The 12,689-nt window shown below is 41.0% G+C and overlaps 1 protein-coding gene across 13 annotated transcripts in view; it reads right to left on the bottom strand.

Moving 5' to 3' along the window:
- The window catches only part of LOC110505197 (ecto-NOX disulfide-thiol exchanger 2), a 316,865-nt gene that overhangs the window by 25,886 nt on the left and 278,290 nt on the right, over positions 1-12,689 (bottom strand). The window lies entirely within an intron of this gene.

Raw genomic sequence — 12,689 nt, forward strand, 5'->3', positions numbered from 1 at the left:
ACACAAGAGACGTAGAACATCACAACTGCAGTATCATAACATTATACTGTATAAACAGCCTTTAAATGTCTATTGATGATCTGAGGATCTGCAACTTTACGGGAGAGGCTTTGAAATCCTAACCTGTCCTATAATGAACAGACAGGAGAGACAGTGTGATGAGAAATACTCAATAAATCCTAACCTGTCCTATAATAAACAGACAGGAGAGACAGTGTGATGAGAAATTATCATGAAATCCTAACCGGTCCTATATTTAACAGACAGGAGAAACAGTGTGATGAGAACTACTCATTAAATCCTTACCTGTCCTATATTGAACAAACAGGAGAGACAGTGTGATGAGAACTACTCATGAAATCCTAACCTGTCCTATTAAACAGACAGGATGAGACACTGATGAAAACTACTCAGCCCCTGTTCCTTTGGGCTTTGAAAGGAGAGTCTTCATTCTCCAATGCTGTCTGAGGGGACATGTGTGATGTAATGAGAGGGTGTGTTTGTGTAGCTGAGCTGGAGAGATAAGACCTGAGAGTGATTGTGTAAGAGAGGCCTAGCACAGTGTTTGCGCGTGTTAGAATGAGCATAGAGACTCATGCTGGCTTCTTTGAATCAGGCATAGGGTCTGTTTGAACCAAGAGATACAGACTTCTAAGACACAGAGACCTCTGAGTCATCCACCTGCTCTGGTTAATGTGTGTGTGTGTGTGTGTGTGTGTGTGTTCTCTGTGTGTGTGTGTGTGTGTGTGTGTGTGTGTGTGTGTGTGTGTGTGTGTGTGTGTGTGTGTGTGTGTGTGTGTGTGTGTGTGTGTGTGTGTGTGTGTGTGTGTGTGTGTGTGTGTGTGAGAGCTAGCAGCAGGGAGGTTTTGGGTGAGGTTTGTATTAATCCGGGAGCCTCATCAAGTTGCTGTCCGGGGTAGCCAGCTGATTCCCACTCCACAACGTGACAGGCTTTAGCATCGACTCCAGCAGCTCAGCACAAAGCTGCTGACAGAAGAGAAGCACCAGCACATTCCCACTCTATACTGCATGAATGTAGAAGCACCAAGCCAATCACACTCTGCACTATGTATCAATAGGACACTTAACCATTAGCATCGATTAGCTTTTAAAGAAACAGACTGGGTGGGCTCCTCCTGTGTTCCTGGGTTACAAGGATCCTTAGCAGGTGTGAGCGAATGCTGTAAATATGAAGGGGTTTCACAACACCTGTCCCCTCAGCACATCCTGTGCCCTTCTCCACAGCGTTCCCATCCAACAATGTGACAGCCTCCTGACAACGATTGTTATCTGTGTTTTCTAATAAGCAAAGTCGCACATGAAAAGAGGTGGGAAGCCGAACCTGGTAGGCTGATGATAACGTTTGCATATATCTGCATAATAACGAGGGACGCCGTCATATTGGCAACTGGCAGAGATCACAACGATTAACAAGCAGAAACTAAAAGGCATAAAGGGGTGGGGGGGGGGGGTTTCTGGCACCAATATCTCCGGTGCCACCTTCCGCCGATGTTCCCTTGAGAAAGAAACTTAACTTTTTCTACATTTTGTTGTATTATAGCCTGAATTTAAAATTTATTAAATGTATATTTTTTTGTCACTGGCCTACTACACACAATAACCCATAATGTCAAAGTTGGAATTAGGTTCTTGATTGAAAATGAAAAGCTGAAATGTCCACAGTCAATAAGTATTAACCTTTTGTAACTAGGGGGCAGTATTTTCATTTTTGGATAAAAAACGTTCCCGTTTTAAACAAGATATTTTGTCACGAAAAGATGCTCGACTATGCATATAATTGACAGCTTTGGATAGAAAACACTCTGACGTTTCCAAAACTGCAAATATATTGCCTGTGAGTGCAACAGAACTGATGTTACAGACGAAACCCAGATAAAAATCCAATCAGGAAGTGCCGCATTTTTTGAAACCGCCTCATGCCAATGACTCCTTATATGGCTGTGAATGAGCTACGAATGAGCTTACGTTTCCTACGTATTCCCAAAGGTGTCTACAGTATTGTGACGTCTTTTTACGCATTTATTTTGAAGAATAGCCTTAAGGGACCACATTTAGCAAGTGGTCACATGATGGCTACCGCAGAAAATCTTGCGTAAAGTACACAAGTAGCCATTTTTCCAATCGCTTCTTATGAGAAACCAATTGTCCCGACGGATATATTATTGAATTGTTATGTGAAAAACACCTTGAGGATTGATTCTAAACAACATTTGCCATGTTTCTGTCGATATTATGGAGCTAATTTGGAAAAAAGTTCACCGTTGTAGTGACCGCATTTTCCGGTCGATTTCTCAGCCAAACGTGTTTTCACCTACAAAAATAATATTTTTGGAAAAAGGGAACATTTGCTATCTAACTGGGAGTCTCCTGAGTGAAAACATCCGAAGTTCTTCAAAGGTAAATTATTTAATTTGATTGCTTTTCTTATTTTCGTGAAATTGTTGCCTGCTGCCAGCAGAGCCTAGCATAGCATTATGGCATGATAAATTTACACAAATGCTTGTCTAGCGTTGGCTGTATATTTTGCATATTTTGAAAATCTGAGATGATTTTTTTTGTTTTTTTTGTGATTAACAAAAGGCTAAGCTGTCTCTCAATATATTTAATTTGTGATTTTCATGAATAGGAAGATTTTGTAAGAAGATTTATGTCCGCTGCGTTATGCTAATTAGTTTGAGGCTATGATTATGCTCCCGGATCCGGGTTTGATAGTCGCAAGAAGTTTTAAACCACTGTTATGGCAAGCCTAAATAAATTCCGGAATAAACTTTTGCTTAACAGGTCACATAATAAGTTGCCTGGACTCACTTCGTGTGCAATAGTGTTTAACATAATTTTTGAATGACTACCTCATCTCTGTACCCCAAGGTCGCTCAAACGAGCAGTGAATTTCAAATGGATTCAACCAAAAAAAAACAGGGAGGTTTTCCAATGCCTTGCAAAGAAGGGCACCGATTGGTAGATGGGTAAAAATAAAATAACACTTTGGATGGTGTATAAATACACCCAGTCACTACAAAGATACAGGCGTCCTTCCTAACTCAGTTGCCGGAGAGGAGGGGAACAGCCCATGGATTTCACCATGAAGCCAACGTTGACGTTAAACAGTTACAGAGTTTAATGGCTGTAATAGGAGAAAATGGATAAACAACATTGTAGTTACTCCACAATACTAAACTAATTGACAGAGTGAAAAGAAAGAAGCCAGTACAGAATAAAAAATATTTCAAAACATGCATCCTGTTGTCATCAAACTTTATTTGCCACATGCGCCAAATACAACAAGTGTAGACTTTACCGTGAAATGCTTACTTACAAGCCTTTAACCAACAGTGCAGTTCAAGAAGAAGAAAATATTTACCAAGTAGGCTAAAATAAAAAGTAATAATAAAAAGTTACACAATAAGAATAACAATAATGAGGCTATATACAGGGGGCACCGGTACCGAGTCAGTGTGCACCGGTACAGACAGGCTAGTTGAGGTAATCTGTACATGTAGGTGGTGGCGAAGTGATTATGCATAGGTGGGGCGGCAGGTAGCTTAGTGGTTAGAGTGAAGTAACCGAAAGGTTGCAAGATTGAATCCCGGAGCTGACAAGGTAAAAATCTGTTGTTCTGCACCTGAACAAGGCAGTTAACCCACTTTTCCTAGGCCGTCATTGAAAATAAGAATTTGTTCTTAACTGACCTGCCTAGTGAAATAACGGTCAATTTTTTATATTTTTATAACAAAGAAACAGCAAGTAGCAGCACTATACAAGGGGGGGGGGGGGGGGGTCAATGTAAATTGTCTGGTGGCGATTTTTATGAATTGTTCAGCAGTGTAATGGCTTGGGGGTAGAAGCTGTTGAGGAGCCTCTTGGTCCTAGACTCGGCACTCCGGTGCCGCTTGCCGTGCGGTAGAAGAGAAAACAGTCTTTAACTTGGGTGACTGGAGTCTCTAACAATTTTATGGTCTTTGCTCTGACAACGCCTATTAGAGTGCCTTGCAAAAGTATTCATCCTCCATGGCATTTTTACTGCCGGTAATTTAAATAGATTTTTATTTGGATTTCATGTAATACACAAAATAGTCCAAATTCGTGAAGTGAAATGTAAAAAATGTACTTGTTTAAAACCTGTTTGGGATAGAGGGCAGCATTTTCACGTTTGGATGAAAAGCGTGCCCAGAGTAAACTGCCTGCTACTCAGTCCCAGTTGCTAATATATGCATATTATTGGTAGATTTGGATAGAAAACACTCTGAATTTTCTAAAACTGTTTGAATGATGTCTGAGTATAACAGAACTCATATGGCAGGCGAAAACCTGAGAAAAATCCAACCAGGAAGTGGGAAATCTGAGGTTTGTAGTTTTTTAACTATTTGCCTATCGAATATACAGTGTCTATAGGGTCAAATTGCACTTCCTAAGGCTTCCACTAGATGTCAACAGTCTTTATGCTTCTACTGTAAAGGAGGGGGGAATGGAAGCTGAATGAGTCAGTGGTCTGTCAGAGTGCCACGAGCTAGTCACGCTCATTCACGTGAGAGTTAGCTTGCATTCCATTGCATTTCTGAAGACAAAGGAATTCTCCGGTTGGAACATTATTGAAGATTTATGATAAAAACATCTTAAAGATTGATTCTATACACCGTTTGACATGTTTCTACGAACTGTAATATGACTTTTCATCTGAACTTTCGCCTGGACCTGCCCGCGCATCGTGAGTTTGGATATGTGAACTGAAAGCGCTAACAAAAGGAGGTATTTGGACATAAATGTCGGACTTTATCGAAACTTTTTTTGTGGAACTGGGATTCCTGGGAGTGCATTCTGATGAAGATCATCAAAGGTAAGTGAATATTTATAACACGAGTCACTTCTGTTGACTCCAACATGGTGGATATCTGTATGGCTTGATTTGTTGTCTGAGCGCCGTACTCAGATTATTGCATGGTTTGCTTCTTCCGTAAAGTTTTTTTGAAATCTGACACAGCGGTTGCATTAAGGAGAAGTATATCTCTAATTCTGTGCATAACACTTGTATCTTATATTAAAGTTTATGATGACTATTTCTGTAAATTGATGTGGCTCTCTGCAAAATCACCGGTGTTTTGGAAGCAAAAAATTACTGAACATAACACGCCAATGTAAACTGAGATTTTTTAATATAAATATGCACAAAACATACATGTATTGTGTAACATGAAGTCCTATGAGTGTCATCTGATGAAGATCATCAAAGGTTACTGATTAATTTTATCTCTATTTCAGCTTTTTGTGACTCCTCTCTTTGGCTGGATAATGGCTGTGTGTGTTTTTGTGACTAGGCTCTGACCTAACATAATCATAAGTTGTGCTTTCGCTGTAAAGCCTTTTTGAAATCGGACACGATGGGTAGATTAACAATAAGTTTCTTTCATTTGCTGTATTGCACTTGTGAATGTATGAAAGTTAAATATTTAAAAAAAATATGTTTTTGAATTTCGCATGCTGCCTTTTCAGCGGAATGTTGTCGAGGGGTTCCACTAGCCATAAGAAGTAAAAATAAATATTTTTATTTTATTTTTTAAAGTCGTGCGTGCATATGTATTCACCCCCTTAGCTATGAAGCCCCTAAATAAGATCTGGTGCAACCAATTATCTTCAGAAGTCACATAATTAGTTAAATAAAGTCCATCTGTGTGCAATCGAAGTTTCACATGATCTGTCACATGATCTCTCTCTCTCTCTCTCTATATATATATATATACACACCTGTTCTGAAAGAGTCTGCAACACCACTAAGGGGCACAACCAAGCAAGCGGCACCATGAGCAAGCGGCACCATTAATTTTATCTCTATTTCTGACTTGTGTAACTCTTCTACTTGGCTGGTTACTGTTTGTAATGATTTGTCTGCTGTGCTATGTTCTCAAATAATTGTAAGGTATGCTTTCGCCGTAAAGCATTTTTAAAAATCTGACACCATGGTTGGATTCACAAGAAGTTAATCTTTAAACCTATGTTTAATAGTTGTATCATTTCTGAATTTTTTATAATGACTATTTCTGTATTTGAATTTGGCACTCTGCAATCTCACTGGATGTTGGCCAGGTGGGACGCTAATAAATAAGCAAACACGTTTGGTGTTCGCCAAAAGGCATGTGGGCGACTCCCCACATATGGTAGAAGGTACTCTGGTCAGATCAGACTATAATTTACCTTTTTGGCCATCAAGGAAAACGCTATGTCTGGCGCAAACCTCCACCTCTCATCTCCCCAAGAACACTCTCCCCATAGTAAAGTATGGTGGTGGCAGCATCAATCTGTGGGGATGTTTGTCATCGGCAGGGACTGGGAAACTGGTCAGAATTGAAGGAATGATAGATGCAGCTAAATACAGGGAAATTATTGAAGGAAACCTGTTTCAGTCTTTTAGAGATTTGAGACTGGGACAGAGGTTCACCTTCCAGCAGGACAATGACTCTAAGCATTCTGCTAAAGTAACACTCAAGTGGTCTAAAGGGGAAACATTTAAATGTCTTGGAATGGTCTAGTCAAAGCCCAGACCTCAATCCAATTGAGAATCTGTGGTGTGACGTAAAGCTTACTGTACACCTGCGGAACCCATTCAACTTGAAGGAGCTGGAGCAGTTTTGAAAAATAGGCAATAATCCATGGCTGGATGTGCCAAGCTTATAGATACATACCCCAAGAGACTTGTAGCTGTAATTTCTGCAAAAGGTGGCTCTACAAAGTATTGACATAGAGGGGGGTGGGGATTGAATAGTTATGTACTCTCAAGTTTTCTGTTTTTTTTGTTGTCTTATTTCTTTTTTGTTTCACACGAAAAAATATTTTGCATCTTCAAAGTGGCATGTTGTGTAAATCAAATGATACAACACCCCCCCAAAAAAATCCATTTTAATTTCAGGTTGTAAGGCAACAAAATAGGACAAATGGGGGTGAATACTTTTGCAAGCCACTGTATATAGATCCTGGATGGCAGGAAGCTTGGCCCCAGTGATGTACTGGGCCGTTTGCAGTACCCTCCTTACGGTCAGATGTCTAGCAGTTGTTATACCAGGCGGTGATGCAACTGGTCAGGATGCCCTACTGATGCAACTGGTCAGGTGCAGCTGTAGAACCTTTTGAGGATCTGGGGACCCATGCCAAATCTTTTCAGTCTCCTGAGGGGGAAAATGTTTTGGTGTGCCCTCTTCATGACTGTCTTGGTATGTATTGGACCATTATAGTTAGTTGTTGATGTGGACACCACAGCCCCGTCGATGTTAATGGGGGCCTGTTCGGCCCGCCTTTTCCTGTAGTCCACGATCAGCTCCTTTGTGTTGCTCACATTGAGGGAGAGGCTGTTGTCCTGGCACCACGCTGCCAGTTCTCTGACCTCCTCCCTATAGGCCGCCTCATCGTTGTCGACACTGTTGTGTCATCAGCAAACTTAATGATGGTGTTGGAGTTGTGTTTGGCCACACAGTCGTGGGTGAACAGGGAATACAGGAGGGGGCTAAGTACACACCCCTGAGGGGACCCAGTGTTAAGGATCAGCTGGATCAGCCTGGGGGCAGCTCGTCAGGAAGTCCAGGATCCAGTTGCAGAGGGAGGTGTTTTGTCCCAGAGTCATTAGCTTAGTGATGAGCTTCGTGGGCACTATGTTGTTGAACGCTGAGCTGTAGTCAATGAACAGCATTCTCAAATAGGTGTTCCTTTTATCCAGGTGAGAAAGGGCAGTGTGGAGTGCGATTGAGATTTTGTCATCTGTGGATCTGTTGGGGCGGTACGCAAATTGGAGTGAGTCTAGGGTGTCTGGGAGGATGCTGTTGATGTGAGCCATGACCAGCCTTTCAAAGCACTTCATGGCTACCGACATGAGTACCACAGGCGGTAATCATTTAGGCAGGTTAGCTTCGCTTCCTTGGGCACAGGGACTATGGTGGTCTGCTTGAAACATGTAGGTATTACAGACTCGGTCAGGGAGAGGTTGAAAATGTCAGTGAAGACACTTGACAGTTGGTCCACGCATGCTTTGAGTACACGTCCTGGTAATCCGTCTGGCCCAGCAGCTTTGTGAATGTTGACCTGTTTAAAGTTTTGTTCACATCAGCTACGGAGAGTGTTATCACAGAGTCATCCAGAAAAGCTGGTGCTCTCGTGCATGCTTCAGTGTTGCTTGCCTTGAAGCGAGCATAAAAGGCATTTAGCTCGTCTGGTAGGCTCGCGTCACTGGGCAGCTCACGTCTGAGTTTCCCTTTGTAGTCCTTAATAGTTTTCGATCCCTGACATATCCGACGAGCGTCAGAGCAGGTGTAGCAGTATTCAATCTTAATCCTGTATTGACGCTTTGCTTGTTTGATGGTTCGTCTGAGGGGATAGCGGGATTTCTTATAAGCGTCCGGATCAGTCTCCCGCTCCTTGAAAGCGGCAGCTCTAGCCTTTAACTCGATGCGGTTGTTGCCTGTAATCCATGGCTTCTGGTCGGGATATGCAGGTACAGTCACTGTGGGGATGCACTTATTGATGAAGCCGATGACTGAGGTGGTGTATTCCTCAATGCCATTGGATGGAGATATTTTATATATGAATGCTTCCGCTCAGTGTTTGAGATCAATTGACACTATTTACCATGGCACTTTGAGATTTATTTTAAACTGCAAAACCCTTACACACCACTGCACTTTGTATACCAGGGTTGGCTGGCCTTCTCTAGTCACTCGTAGGCTCAGTCACTGGTATACTTTTATTTACAAAGTCATTTTGGGTTTACTACCTTTTTTTTGTGCGTTTTTATTGTTCAGAAATGTGGTGGGTACTTTCTTCGTTCGCTGGACTTTTTCCTGCTAACTGTTCCAAATGTCTGAACTGAATTTGGTAAAAGGGCTTTCATGTACTCTGCGCCATTGTCTTGGAACACCTTACAAAATACTTTTAAACTGGAAGAACTTGTTTCCGATTATTGTTTTTAATCACTGATGAAGGATTTTGAGGCTGATTTCAGTGCTTTTATTTTGCTGTTTTATACTGTACTCTTGTGAATTCAATGGTTTTTACTAGATTACTTGTAGTTTTTTCATGTCTGTCTGTAATTTTTTTGTAATGACTTGGTGCTGCCTATCTTGGCCAGGGTGCTCTTGAAAAATAGATTTTAATCTCAATGAGCCCTTCCTGGTTAAATAAAGGTTAAATAAACATTTTAAAAATTAAAAATGAATCCCAGAACATATTTCAGCCTGTGTTTGCAAAACAGTCCTGTAGTGTAGCATCCACGTCATCTTAACACTTCCGTATTGGGCGAGTCACTGGTACTTCCTGCTTTAGTTTTTGCTTTGTAAGCAGGAATCAGGAGGATAGAATTACGGTCAGATTTGCCAAATGGAGGGTGGGGGAGAGCTTTTTATGCATCCCTGTGTGGAGTAAAGGTGGTCTAGGATTTTTTTTCCCCTGGTTGCACAGAAGCCACAGTGACATGCTGGTAAGAATTTGGTAAAACTGATTTAAGCTTGCCTGCATTAAAGTCCCCAGCCACTAGGAGCGCCGCTTCTGTGTGAGCATTTCCAAAGATCAGGACAGTGGATCAGCGTCTACAGAACCCTCTCACCCGCAGAGGGGGGGAGGGATTGATGTGGTGGTTTTATGACACCTCACGTCAATCGAATATTGTAATGCAGCAGATGACTCCTTTCTGGTCTTTAGTATGGGTGAATGGAAATGTCTTTTTGTTACAGAAGAGTTTGCTGCCCAAAACTTCAACATCAAACAATGAACCCTGGACAATACATTTTATCACCCAAACGTTGGGAATGATGAGAGATGGAATATGGAAAATGAACGTCTAGTTTACGATGTCATTAAAAATTATATAAAGACGTTATAACAAAAACAGCTTTTACACTGTGTATATCAGGTTTACATCCTTTACGTGGTGTAGAAAATATCTAGGATGAAGAGAACGTTTGTGACGATAGGATTGTGATTTTTTGTTCTCTAACGACCTCATATTTATTAGGATACTTTGCCTCGTAACTATTTTTACAGACGGTATTAAAGTTAAGAATTAACATACCAGACTAAATGGACCACAAGCTGCAGCTAGATCTACATTTGTCACAACCCTGGAACTCAACACGAGGTTGAAGACAAACGAACCTCTAACAATCAATGCTACGGTGGAGTAGCTGTATCTAAGAAAGTTAATTTAAGTAGGACCATCCGGTTATTCTCTTCAAATCCTCGTCGCCTACACTGCTCTCATCACCTGTCTGGGAATCATCGACACGGTTGATTAGCCGTCCTCAGAAGACCACTGTTCCAGAATGAGTGCAAGTAAACAGACAACTAATAAGAAGGACATTGTGACATTGTGAACAATCAGAGACTTACACCTGAGAACGAAGGAGAAGGCCATCCGAAGAAGAAGGCCCAATCGAAACCCTTCTCACAAAGCGGAACCCTTTCCACGAAGGCCTGGGCCCAACAGAGATACCAGACAAAGACATTCAACACGTAAATACATGCATTACTTCTTACACAAAAGAGCGGCATTCGGGGCAGGTATTAGGGTTACTGTGAGTGTATACAAGTGTTGCCTCTCTTTCTCTCTTGCTTTCTCTCTCTCTTTAACTCTCCATCTTGTGTAACAAGTGTCATATTGTTGTCTAACCTTATTAAGTTTCTAATCAAAAAACCTATACGGTGTGTGTGTGTATCTTGTGTTATCATTTAGTTTGTTAGTAAATAAATAATCAAATCAATTTGTGTGGTACGGAATGATCATAAAGACTCAGGTTTGTGCAGATTTAAGAAGTCGATAAACATACAGTTGAAGTCAGAAGTTTACATACACCTTAGCCGAATACATTTAAACTCTGTTTTTCACAATTCCTGACATTTAGTACTTGTAAAAATTCCCTGTCTTAGGTCACTTAGGATCAGCACTTTATTTTAAGAATGTGAAATGTCAGAATAATATCAGAGAGAGTGATTTATTTAATATTTTATTTATTTCATCACATTCCCAGTGGGTCAGACGTTTACATACACTCAATTAGTATTTCGGGTAGCCTTCCACAAGCTTCCCACAATAAGTTGGGTGAATTTTGGCCCATTTCTCCTGACAGAGCTGGTGTAACTGAGTCAGGTTTGTAGGCCTCCTTGCTCGCACACGCTTTTTCAGTTCTGCCCACAAACTTTCTATAGGACTGGGGTCAGGGCTTTGTGATGGCCACTCCAATACCTTGACTTTGTTATCCTTAAGCCATTTTGCCTCAACTTTGGGGTCATTATCCATTTGGAAGTCCCATTTGCGACCAAGTTTTTAACTTCCTGACTGATGTCTTGAGATGTTGCTTCAATGTATCCACGTAATTTTCCCGCCTCATGATGCCATCTATTTTGTAAAGTGCACCAGTCCCTCCTGAAGCAAAGCATCCCGACAACATGATGCCGACACCCCCGTGCTTCACAGTTGGGATGGTGTTCTTCACCTTGCAAGCTTCCCCCTTTTCCCTCTAAACGTAACAATGGTCATTATAGCCAAACAGTTCTATTTTTGTTTCATCAGACCAGAGGAGGACATTTGACTGTTTTGCTGTGGATATAGATACTTTTGTACCTGTTTCCTTCAGCATCTTCACAAGGTCCTTTGCTGTTGTTTTGGGATTGATTTGCACTTTTAAGTAAGTTCATCTCTAGGAGACAGAACATGGCTTCCACCTGAGTGATATAACGGCTGCGTGGTCCCATAGTGTTTATGTGAAATGTACTATTGTTTGTACAGATGAACGTGGCACCTTCAGGCGTTTGGAAATTGCTCCCAAGGATGAACCAGAGGTCTGATTTCTTTAGATTTTCCCATGATGTCAAGCAAAGAGGCACTGGGTTTGAAGATAGGCCTTGAACTACATCCACAGGTACACCTCCAATTGGCTTCTAAAGCCATGACATAATTTTCTGGAATTTTCCAAGCTGTTTAAAGGCACAGTCAATTTAGTGTATGTACACTTCTGACCCACTGGAAAAGTGAATTATGTGAAATAATCAGTCTGTAAACAATTGTTGGACAAATTACTTGTGTCATTCACAAAGTAGATGTCCTAACCGACTTGCCAAAACTATAGTTTGTTAACAAGACATTTGTGGAGTGGTTGAAAACCCAGTTTTAATGACTCCGACCTAAGTGTATGTAAACTTCTGACTTCAACTGTATATTCTTGAGTTAATTCGGGAGACGGTAACTCGGTAAACAACTTCTCCTGTGGTGCCCCAAATTCCTAATGAGTTAAATGTTACATGATTAATTTAATCCACGAACAAACATAGTAGGTAATTATTCGATAAAAAACTGTCACGTCATGACACTGTGTGCAACAGGGCACTAAGGTAATACTGCGAAAAATTGTGGCAAATCAATTTACTTTTGTCCTGAATACAAAGCTTTATGTTCGGGGAAAATCCATCACAACACATTACTGAGCACTACTCTCCATATTTTAAGCATAGTGTTGGCTGCTTCATATTGTGTGTATGCTTGTAATCGTTAAGGACTGGGGAGTTTTTCAGGATAAAAAATATTTTTTCCATTATATTTCCTTCAAAATGTACAAATAATATTCCTCAATCAGTCGTTTTTGGTATTTTCTGTGCTCCCTGACGGTCTACTTTTCATTTCAGCTATTATTAGCTATTATTAT

This window comes from Oncorhynchus mykiss, chromosome 25, assembly GCF_057628025.1.
Source record: "Oncorhynchus mykiss isolate SJ-2025 chromosome 25, ASM5762802v1, whole genome shotgun sequence".
Classification (NCBI taxonomy): Eukaryota; Metazoa; Chordata; class Actinopteri; order Salmoniformes; family Salmonidae; genus Oncorhynchus; species Oncorhynchus mykiss.